The sequence below is a fragment of the Ictidomys tridecemlineatus genome, chromosome 3 (genome assembly GCF_052094955.1).
Source record: "Ictidomys tridecemlineatus isolate mIctTri1 chromosome 3, mIctTri1.hap1, whole genome shotgun sequence".
Lineage (NCBI taxonomy): Eukaryota > Metazoa > Chordata > Mammalia > Rodentia > Sciuridae > Ictidomys > Ictidomys tridecemlineatus.
The window spans coordinates 209,206,931-209,217,700 of NC_135479.1; the positions used below are offsets into that span (position 1 = coordinate 209,206,931).

Sequence of the window (10,770 nt, forward strand, 5' to 3'; positions counted from 1 at the left end):
AAATGGAACACACCCACTTTTTCTTTCTCTAGCTCTCCCCCTGCCCAACCCCTGCCATTGGAAAGTTTGAACTCAGAGCTTTGTGCATATTAGGCAAGTGGTCTACCTGTGAACTAGATCCCCAGCCCCTGGGATCTCTCTTTAAAAGATCAGGTTTTCTTCTTTTTGAATTACTGGAATAACTGGGTTTTTTAAAAATTGTTTTTCTGGTTATGTGCATTTCTTCTATGAATTAATATGGATTTTGATATTAGCATTTTTCATTTTGATTTGCACAGGTTCTTTCTATATTAAAGATATCTTTATATTGCCATATATGTGGCATACTTTTATCGTGGTTTATCATTAGCTTTTTTTATTTTAGTCACGATGGTTAGATATACCACTTTAAATTTTAATTAAGTCAAACCTCTCAATTTTTTCTTTCATGAATTTTCCCATTGATTTCTTTTAAAAAGTCCTCTCCCATGGTATCAAATTAAAAAGCTTCTTCACAGCAAAGGAAACAATCAAGAGCGTGAGGAGAGAGCCTAAAGAATGGGATAAAATCTTTGCCTCCAGCACATCAGATAGAGCACTAATCTCCAGGATATATAAAGAACTCAAAAAACTTAACACCAAAAAAGAAAAAATAACCAATCGATAAATGACAAAGGAACTGAACAGGCTCTTTACAGAAAAAGAAATATAATCAGTCAACAAATATACGAAAAAATGTTCAACATCCTCTAGCAATTAGAGAAATGCAAATTAAAACAACACTGATATTCACTCCAGTCAGAATGGCAATTATCAAGAGTAAAAGTTAACAATAGATGTTGGCGAGGATGTGGGGGGAAAGGTACACGCATACATTGCCTGTGGGACTGCAAATTGGTGCAACCACTATGGAAAGCAGTATGTAGATTCCTCAGAAAACTTGGAATGGAACCACCGTTTGACCCAGTTATCCCCAAAAGACTAAAAATCATCATACTACAGTGATGCAGCCACAACAATGTTTATAGCAGCTCAATTCACAAAAGCTAAACTATGGAGCCACCTGGTGCCCTTCAACAGACAATGGATAAAGAAAATATAGTTTATATACACAATGGAATATTACTTAGCCGTACAAGGAATGACTTTTGCCAATAAATGGATGGAGCAGGAGACTAACATGCTAAGTGAAATAAGCCAGTCCCAACAAACCAAAGGCCAAATGTTCTCTCTGATATGCAGTTGCTAACACAGAGTAAGGGGGAGAGGGAAGAATAGCAGTTCAGTGGATTAGCCAAAGGGAATGAAAGGAAGATGGGAATGGAAATAGGAAAGACAGTAGAATGAATCAGACGTAACTTTCCTATGTTCATATATTACTACACCACCAAGTGAAATTCCACATTATGTACAACCACAAGCCTGGGATTCTAATCAGAATAAGATGTACTCTATGTCTGTATAATATGTCAAAATACATCCTACTGTCATGTATATCTAAAAAGAACAAAATTTTAAAAAGTCCTCTCCCATTTCTTGAACTATAAATATTCACTAGTATTTATAATTTTAAGTGGTTACATTTCAGACTAGATGACCATCTTGAAGGCCTCTTTTTAAAAAAATTTTTTTAGTTGTTGATGGACCTTTATTTTATTTATATGCAGTACTGACAATTGAACTGAGTGCCTCATATTCGATAGGCAAGGCTTGCCACTGAGCTACAACCCCAGCCAAGCATTATTTTTTTAAAGCAAGAGATGAATAATGTAAAATCATAAGACTTGATAAAAAAGAAGTAGAGGAGCCACTGGTAATATTCTTCTTAAATTGGGGTAGGTATATGTATCATTTTGTTTTCAGACTTTGTACCCTATAATACATCCTATAGAACTTCACTAACCTAGATGATAGGGTACAAAGTCTGAAAACAAAATGAATACCATATACCTACCCCAATTTAAGAAGAATATTACCAGTGGCTCTCTACTTCTTTTTTATCACAGTCCTCTGACTGGGATTTTACATTTATCATCCTCTTGCTTTAAAAAAATAATGCTTGGGCTGGGGTTGTAGCTCAGTGGCAGAGCGCTTGCCTAGCACCTATGAGGCACTGAGTTGGATCCTCAGCCACAAAAAAAACCACAAAAAAATAAGCAAATAAAATAAACGTATTGTGTCCACCTACAACTAAAAAAATATATTTAAAAAAAATAGGGTTGGGATTATGGCTCAATGGTAGAGCGCTCACCTAGCATGTTCGAGGCCCTGAGTTCGATCCTCTGCACCACATAAAAATAAATATATTGTGTCCATCTACAACTAAAAAAATAAACACTTAAAAAAAATAACTCTTAAGAGGCTGGGGTTGTAGCTCAGTGGTAGAGTGCCTACCTAGCACAGAAGAGGTACTGGTTCAATCCTCAGCACCACATAAATAAATAAATAAATAAAATTAAGGCATTGTGTCTGACTACAACTAAAAATATTTTTTTACTCCTCACTCTTCAGATAGAGCCCTAATATCCAGAGTATACAAAGAACTCAAAAAATTAAACAATAAGTGCCGAAGTCTTGGCTGGGCACAGAATCACAAGCCACTCACAGCTTTGTAGATTCAAACAGCAATTCTTTATTCCCGAACTCACACCGGCCTCTACACACGTTCTGGGGAAATCCAAGTTCTGCCTGCGAATTCACGTAGGTCACCAGCCTTTTTATCCCAAAAACTTTCTGAATTCCAGGAGAACTCAATGGGAACTCAGGCAGCAGGATACGCCCTATTCCCAGCAGGAATAACCTTAAACCTGGAACCGCCCTAAACCCAGATTGTTTTAAACTGGGAACGCCCTAAACCCAAGGAGTGGGATACTTCCTAAAACCTGAAGGATACACCCTAAACCTGGATCCACCCTGGTCCTTGAGCAGGGTCACCTTTCTCAAACATACATGCAATGTCACAGCGAATGTCCAAGGCAAGTCCATTTCCACGAGTCCTTCCTCTAAGCAACAAGGGGTACGCTGGCAAGGAAATTTCGATGCATCATTCCTACTTGGCAATGGCCCTCAGCAAATAAGAAAACAAATAACCCAATCAACAAATGGGCCAAGGACCTGAACAGACACTTCTCAGAGGAGGTCATAAAATCAGTCATCAAGTACATGAAAAAATTCTCACCATCTCTAGCAGTCAGAGAAATGCAAATCAAAACCACCCTAAGATACCATCTCACTCCAGTAAGATTTGTAGCCATTATGAAGTCAAACAACAACAAGTGCTGGCGAGGATGTGGGGAAAAGGGTACACTTGTACATTGCTGGTGGGACTGCAAATTGGTGCAGCCAATTTGGAAAGCAGTATGGAGATTCCTGGGAAAGCTGGGAATGGAACCACCATTTGACCCAGCTATTCCCCTTCTTGGTCTATTCCCTAAAGACCTAAAAAGAGCATACTACAGGGACACTGCTACATTGATGTTCATAGCAGCACAATTCACAATAGCAAGACTATGGAACCAACCTAGATGCCCTTCAATAGACGAATGGATTAAAAAAAAATGTGGCATTTATACACAATGGAGTATTACTCTGCATTTGAAAGACCCCCGAGACCCCAACCCAGAATTGAACACGCGAGTCACTGGATGCAATCAGCAGGAGGAGTTTATTCTCACACAGGCGCCTATGGGTGCGAAGCAGAACCTCGGCCGTAGCTTTGGCAGCTTGCGCACCTGGGCTCGGGGTTACAGGGTTTTTATAGGGTGCAAGGGACAAGATTCCAGCTTAGCACAGTAACAGCTATTTTATTGGCCCCCTCTCGAGCTCCCTGAATAGTGGTCACGGGGGGGGGGGGGGGGGGCAGAGTGGTTTTGGAGACCCACCCACCTGTTCCTGTTTTTGTCCTCGTTTGCTCAAGTTTTGCTCCTCTGGAACATCTCGTGGTTTCTTAACTATCTGGGACATCTTGCGGTTGCTTTGTGCAAGACTTGAGGGGGCTACGTGCTGCTGGGGGAGTTTTGACATGAGGGTGTTAACATATGGGTTACAACATGGGGGGTGTGGGGCATGGGTTGCTGTTAGGAGGAAGCATCTTGTGACTGCAGGGCAAAAGGTTATATTTCTTAACATTAAGCTTAAGGCTTTGAGGCTGGGGTCTTTCACATTAAAAAATGACAAAATCATAGAATTTGCAGGGAAATGGATGGCATTAGAGCAGATTATGCTAAGTGAAGCTAGCCAATCCCTAAAAAACAAATGTCAAATGTCTTCTTTGATATAAGGAGAGTAACTAAGAACAGAGTAGGGAGGAAGAGCATGAGAAGATTAATATTAAACAGGGATGAGAGGTGGGAGGGAAAGGGAGAGAGAAGGGAAATTGCATGGAAATGGAAGGAGACCCTCAGGGTTATACAAAATTATACACAAGAGGAAGTGAGGGGAAAGGGAAAAAAAAAACAAGGGGGAGAAATGAATTACAGTAGATGGGGTAGAGAGAGAAGAGGGGAGGGGAGGGGAGGGGAGGGGGGATAGTAGAGGATATGAAAGGCAGCAGAATACAACAGACACTAGTATGGCAGTATGTAAAAACGTGGATGTGTAACCAATGTGATTCTGCAATCTGTATACGGGGTAAAAATGGGAGTTCATAACCCACTTGAATCAAAGTGTGAAATATTATATATCAAGAACTATGTAATGTTTTGAACAACCAACAATAAAAATTAAAAAAAAATAAATAAAAATAAAATTATTTTTTAAAAAAATAACTCTTAAATGCAAATGAATGTATCCAGTAAATGTTGTCAAGGATGCGGGGATTTTTGCCTTATGAAAATAATATTATCCAAATAAGTAACTTCCAAGCCTTGCATTCTTTCCCCTTGATGTTTCTAGGATTCGCACACACGGTTGTGCATGGCTGCAGTTGATTCACTTTCACTGCTATATCATATTTTATGTCGACTTCATACTTGTCATTCCCAGTTGCTTTGACAAACAGTGCTGCTCTGGACATCCATTTAATTGTCCCCTGGAGCCAAAAGCAAGCATTTCTCTAGTTGCATACCTACAAGAGGAAAGACTGTCAAATGCTGGCCAAGCTAATGTTTAGTATTAAAAGATAATGCTAGGGCTGGGGATGTGGCTCAAGCGGTAGCGTGCTCGCCTGGCATGCGTGCGGCCCGGGTTCGATCCTCAGCACCACATACCAACAAAGATGTTGTGTCCGCCAAGAACTAAAAAATAAATATTAAAAAAAAAATTCTCTCTCTCTCTCTCTCTCTCTCTCTCTCTCTCTCTCTCTCTCACTCTCTCTTAAAAAAAAAAAAAGATAATGCTAAACTGTTTTCCCAAAGTAGCTACACCAATTTTCACTCCCATTGAAGTGGCACCCCCTTTCTCTACAGAAAAGCCCTCTTCACCATGGCTGATTTTAGGACTGTCAGCAAAAGAGTCTCTGAGAAAGAGTCCAATATAGATAAACTTCTTATTTTCATGTTGCCCTGTTTACTTGGCCACTGGCCGGGAAGATACCAGCACTCCAGGTGCTGGACACCCCCTTACTAGTTTTCACAAAGGTATCCAGTATAGTACTTTGAAGAAATGTGCAAACAAGGCCTCTGGCCTTGAGCTGGGCTTCACAGAGATGTCTACATTTCTAAGATAAGTTACATCTGGGCTCCATGGTAACAGCTGGCAGGGGGAGGAAAGAGAGGGGAGAAGAAGCTCTCCCCTTTTCAGGTGTTGTCCTTGAAGAGTTAACTTGCCCAGAACAGTGAGAGAAAAAGCTGCTTTTATGTGAACTTCTGCAGACTGTGAACTTCTGAGCCCTCCCCTTACATGCTGGGCATAAAATTCTGAAACTCCCTGAACTCAGGGTTCAGGGGACTGATTGATTACAGCAAAAGCTGTGCCCTCTGAACCTGGCTGCAGCCAAATAAAACTGTTTCCTGCTATCTTTGGTGCCCTGCCTCGTTTGTCCCTACAACACCATAACTAGTGATTTGTATTTCTTTTCAACTCAGTATATTTTAAGGCAAATCCCTTTTCTTCTAGATTGTAGACTTATGCTGATTTTCACTCTTCTCAACAGCCCGAGAGAATTATAAGGTCCTTACACACAAACTGCACATTGTGGTTCTTAGGGAAATCTCTGGGAGGCTGGCCGTAAGCCTGCTCATTAGTAACACCCTATTACCCAAACTCTAAGATGAGGTCCAGGTGACTTGTTGAGGACTCCTGGGTCCAAGGACAATAGCAGGGGTGTTGCTAATCTGAAAAGTCTGATGCATATGGTATCTTCCTAGTAACACAAGAACCCTCGACACAAAGCTCCAGCAGCTGCCTTCAAAATCCGATACTATTTGTAGCTCTGCTCTCACCACCCATGATTAGGACCTTTAATTTAAATCAGCCAGACACCATAAAACTAAAGATCATAAAAACATTCAACACACTTTGATTTGCTATTTGTCATTCTGGGATTTACCCAAAAACATGATAACAAAAAGAAAGAAATTATGTTTGTAAAGCTATTCATAGCAATGCTGTTTATAAGAGTGATTTTTTTTAATTGGAAACTTTTAAATGTTGAATAATAGAGAACGTAGAGAGAAAATTGTAGCATATCCACTCTGGGGTACAAGGTATGACACAGATTTTTTGTTGTTGTTGTTTGTTTCCAGAATCATTTGAGATTAAGCTGCAGAAATCATGGCCCTTCACATCTAAGTACTCCAGAGTAAGAACAAGAACATTTCTCTTACTTAACCACACTGCAAAGATTGAAGTCAGAAAATTTACACTGATCCAATGCTAACATCTACCATACAGCCCATATTCACATTTTGCCAACTACAAATATTTCCCCAGTAATATCCAATATGGTTTGAATGTGTCTCCCAAAGTCCTTTTGTTGGAACCTTAATTCCCAATCCTGGAGGTGGAACCTAATGGGAGGTGGGACCTAATGTTTAGGTCAAGAGGGCTCCACCTTCATGAATGGATTAAGGCCATTCTCTTGGGAGTGGTTTGGTTGCTTTGATTAAGGCAGACTCTCCCTCCTTCTCACCAGGTGTTGCCCCCTAACATGTTCTTACAGATCACAAAGGCCCTGACCAGACCAGACCAGACAGGACTTCCCAGCCTCCAGAAAAATTAGCTATATAATTCTCTCTCTCTCTCTCTCTCTCTCTCTCTAATCAGGGATTGAATCCTGGATGCTTTACCACTGAGCTACATCCCCAACCCTTTTCATTTTTTGTTTTTTGCCCGGGCTGGCCTTGAACTTGTTATCCTCCTGCCTTAGCTTCTGGAGTCACTGGGATTACAGGAGTGCACCACCCGCCTGGCTATAAACTCTTCTTTATATATTTCCCAGTCTATAGTTTTTCTGTTGTAGCAGCAGAAAACAGATTAATATACCCTTCCTAGCAATATTTTTTCCAGTTCAAGGACACAAATGCCATTTAGTTGTCATGTCTCTTTATTTCCCTTTAATCTAGTCTTCCATGACCTTGACATTAAGTCAGAGCCAATATTTGATGGCTGGTCCCTCAATATGAGTTTGCCTGATGCCTTCTCATAACCTAAGGCAGGTGATGCATTCTTGGCATGATGTCAGTTCATCCCTTACTGGTGACCTTGATGACATGGTCCAGGTGGTACCTACTAGATCTATTCACTATAAAGTTTCCTTTTTTGCCTTTGTAAGTAATACATAATTTGTGGAGTGATACTTTGAGATTGTAATATTTTATTCCCCAGTAAGATTTTTCATCCATCAGGCTTAGTGTCCGTTATCTATTGCCACCTGAATCCGTGATTACCATGATATTTGCAATATGACAACTTTTCTAACTACTGTTCCTTTAGCATTTGCTTGTTTATTCTACTGTAAAGAATAGCTGTATTGGGGCTGGGGATGTGGCTCAAGCGGTAGCGCACTCGCCTGGCATGCATGCGGCCCAGGTTCGATCCTCAGCACCACATACCAACAAAGATGTTGTGTCCGCCGAGAACTAAAAAAAAATAAATATTAAAAAAAAATTCTCTCTCTCTCTCCTCTCTCACTCTCTCTTAAAAAAAAAAATAGCTGTCCCTACTACCTGTATTTATTTGTTTGTAAGTTTATTTGCTTCTTAGTATCACTCTGGACTCGTGGATTTTTTTAATTCATTGTGATCATTCACTATTGTCACTTATCATTTTGATGTTCCAGTCGTTCCAGGTTTGGCAACTGGAAGCCCTTATGTCCCTCTGATCTATCTCCATCATTCTTTGAGCATCTCCTTGTTTTTTGGCACAAGCTATTCCTGGCTCATCTTTCACTCTCCCTGACTGAGCCATCTCTCCAGGGACCTCTGCTTCTTTTAATGGACAGTAGCATTTAGAAACCAAGACTGGGCAGGAGAAATGCTCATTGCTATTCATGTGGCCTGTTCCCAGGCTCTTTGAGGGACCTATCTAAGAAATGGATTCTTAAAACAAAAGGCCTCTCATTCCAATCCACAAAACTCTTCCTTGCCTTCCCTCACTCCATATGAGTTTACCTTTTTCCCACAGTGAGAATCCTGGCTCCCAACAATATATTTACTGATTTGCTTAAACCTACAACTCAGGAAAAAAAATACTTTCAGAATTGCTACACCATGTCACTACCAACTAAGTGAAATTCAAAACTGCTTTGTATTTGTGTTAGTCTGTTTACACACAGAAGGTTTACAGCCAAAGAGAGCTCTTCAGAGTTATTTGGATTTACTTTTCTGTGGTTCATTTACTATGTAGATTATTTCATTTATGTTTGTGTTCAATTTTAAGGGTTTCCCCTCTCATCTTTGTTGATTTAACTTTATTTTTAAAGTATTGAAATATTCTAAAAGTCAAAACTACCCCCAAAAAAAGCATTTTTGGAGAAACATCATTTCCTCCTAAACTTCCACCACATTTCCACCAACCCATAATCTGATCAATTCTTCCTGGTTTACTTTTCCTTTTTTAAAAAAATAAAATAAAATGATAGTTGAATATTTTACTAATTCCCCCTTTTTTACACAAAAATAATACAATATAGAGCCGGGGTTATGGCTCAGTGATAGAGCGCTTGCCTAGCATGTGTGAGGCACTGGACCACATAAAAAAATACACAAATAAAATAAAGGTATTATGTCTATCTACATCTAAAAAAGCATTTTTTTAAAATAACACAATATAGTATTCTTGTATTTAGCTTTTCAAAACTTATCAGTATATCTAGAAATCGCTCCATATCCTTTCAAGAAATCTCCCTCTCTTTCACAACCGCATAGTACTGCATTGTGTGGATGCACTGGAGTTTAATAAATCAATTTCCCTGTGTTTTAGCATCGAGATTGTTCCCAAGATTTTATCACTGCAAATGATGCTGCAATGAATAACCTTGTGCATATATACACGATCACTGGTGTAGGTGTTCCTTCAGGGCAAACTCTCAAGGTAAACGGGGCAAATGGTGAATGCTTAGATGGCAGACGTTGCCAAATTCCCGTGCTGCCCGAGTTGTGCCATCTTGCATTCCCAGCAGCAATGCATGAGAGAGGCTGCCTCCCCACAGCCTCTTGCTACTTCTGCCTTTTTGCAGATTGAATATATTAGAAGTGATATTTCAGGGTACTGTGCAATTTCTCTCCTCAGGAGAGGAACTGTTCATCTTTTCATTTAACACCCAATCTTATGGCATTTTTGTACAGATGGTCCGTTCATGTCTTTTTGACTACTTTTAAATTGGATTTTGGATCTCTGTCATTTACATACTGGGAATATTAACACTTTATCTGTGATGAATGTTGCAAAAATCTTTTCGCAGTTTGTCTTTTTTTTTTTTCCTTTTCGCTACAGTTTCGTTTTTTCCACGTTATCACAGAGGGCGGGGCCCTCGAAGGAAGGCCCTGCGGCCGCGCCGCGCGTGCGCACTGACCAGCCGGCGCAGCAAAGGGGGGACGGTGGGGAGGAGCGCGAGCAGCGACCCGCAGCCGCGCGCCTCGAGGTTCCTGCTGCAGTTCTACCGGAAGCCCCGCCCCTTCCAGGCGGGTGGCGTGGTCACCCGGCCGTCCTCGCTGCAGTACTGCGTCCCTGACTGACTGAGGGCGCGGTCCGCCTACTGCGGCAGCCCTGCTGGGCCACCCGAGCCCCGCTCGGGCCCAGCCCCGCGGTGATGCCCCACACCCGCCCGGTCTCGCGACGCGCCCACCTACTTCTGCGCGCGAGGTGGTGCCGTTTCCTCCGCTGGTGGTCGCGGGCGACTCCCTCCGCGCTGCGCCCTCTAGCGTCCAGCGGCGTCAGCCAGCGGGAAGGCCGCTCAGCGCCGGGCTGCGCCACCCACCTCCAGCCCTTGCTGCAAGCCCTTGCTCTAGGGAACACGGACAGCTCGGCCTCCACCTCTTAGGGCAAATATGGGGGAAGTCCCTTGGAATTTCAGCGTCCTCTCTCCCTCGCTGCCCCTTCTCACACTCCTTGCATCCCTCCCTCCTGCAGCCTGGTATCGCATCTCAGCAAAGAGGGGGCCCTCGGCTCCTTGGGCTTCCGCCCTGATAGTGTCTCCTCCGTGACACCAAACACCAGCCATCGATTCCCCAACCCTCCGACTTCGACTGGGTGTCCAGCAATTCAAGGCTGACTCCAGCCCCAGGGTTAGCGGGACCCCCAGGTTAAGGGCTCAGCCGGGAAAGACTGCCCCGCAAAGGGGGATGCTCAGGCTACTCGCATTTCTGCCTGCCCACCGAATTCCGGGGATTCCCAGGGTCCCTATACCCCAGG

The 10,770-nt window shown here is 42.1% G+C and overlaps 1 protein-coding gene across 1 annotated transcript in view; it reads right to left on the minus strand.

Moving 5' to 3' along the window:
* Hlcs (holocarboxylase synthetase) overlaps positions 1–10,324 on the minus strand; it is a 187,497-nt gene extending 177,173 nt beyond the window's left edge. Inside the window, exon 1 of the mRNA XM_078044627.1 lies at positions 10,209–10,324. The gene's annotated coding sequence lies outside the window, so the exon portion shown is untranslated. The remainder of the gene's footprint in view (positions 1–10,208) is intronic.
* Positions 10,325–10,770: the final 446 nt, after the last annotated feature.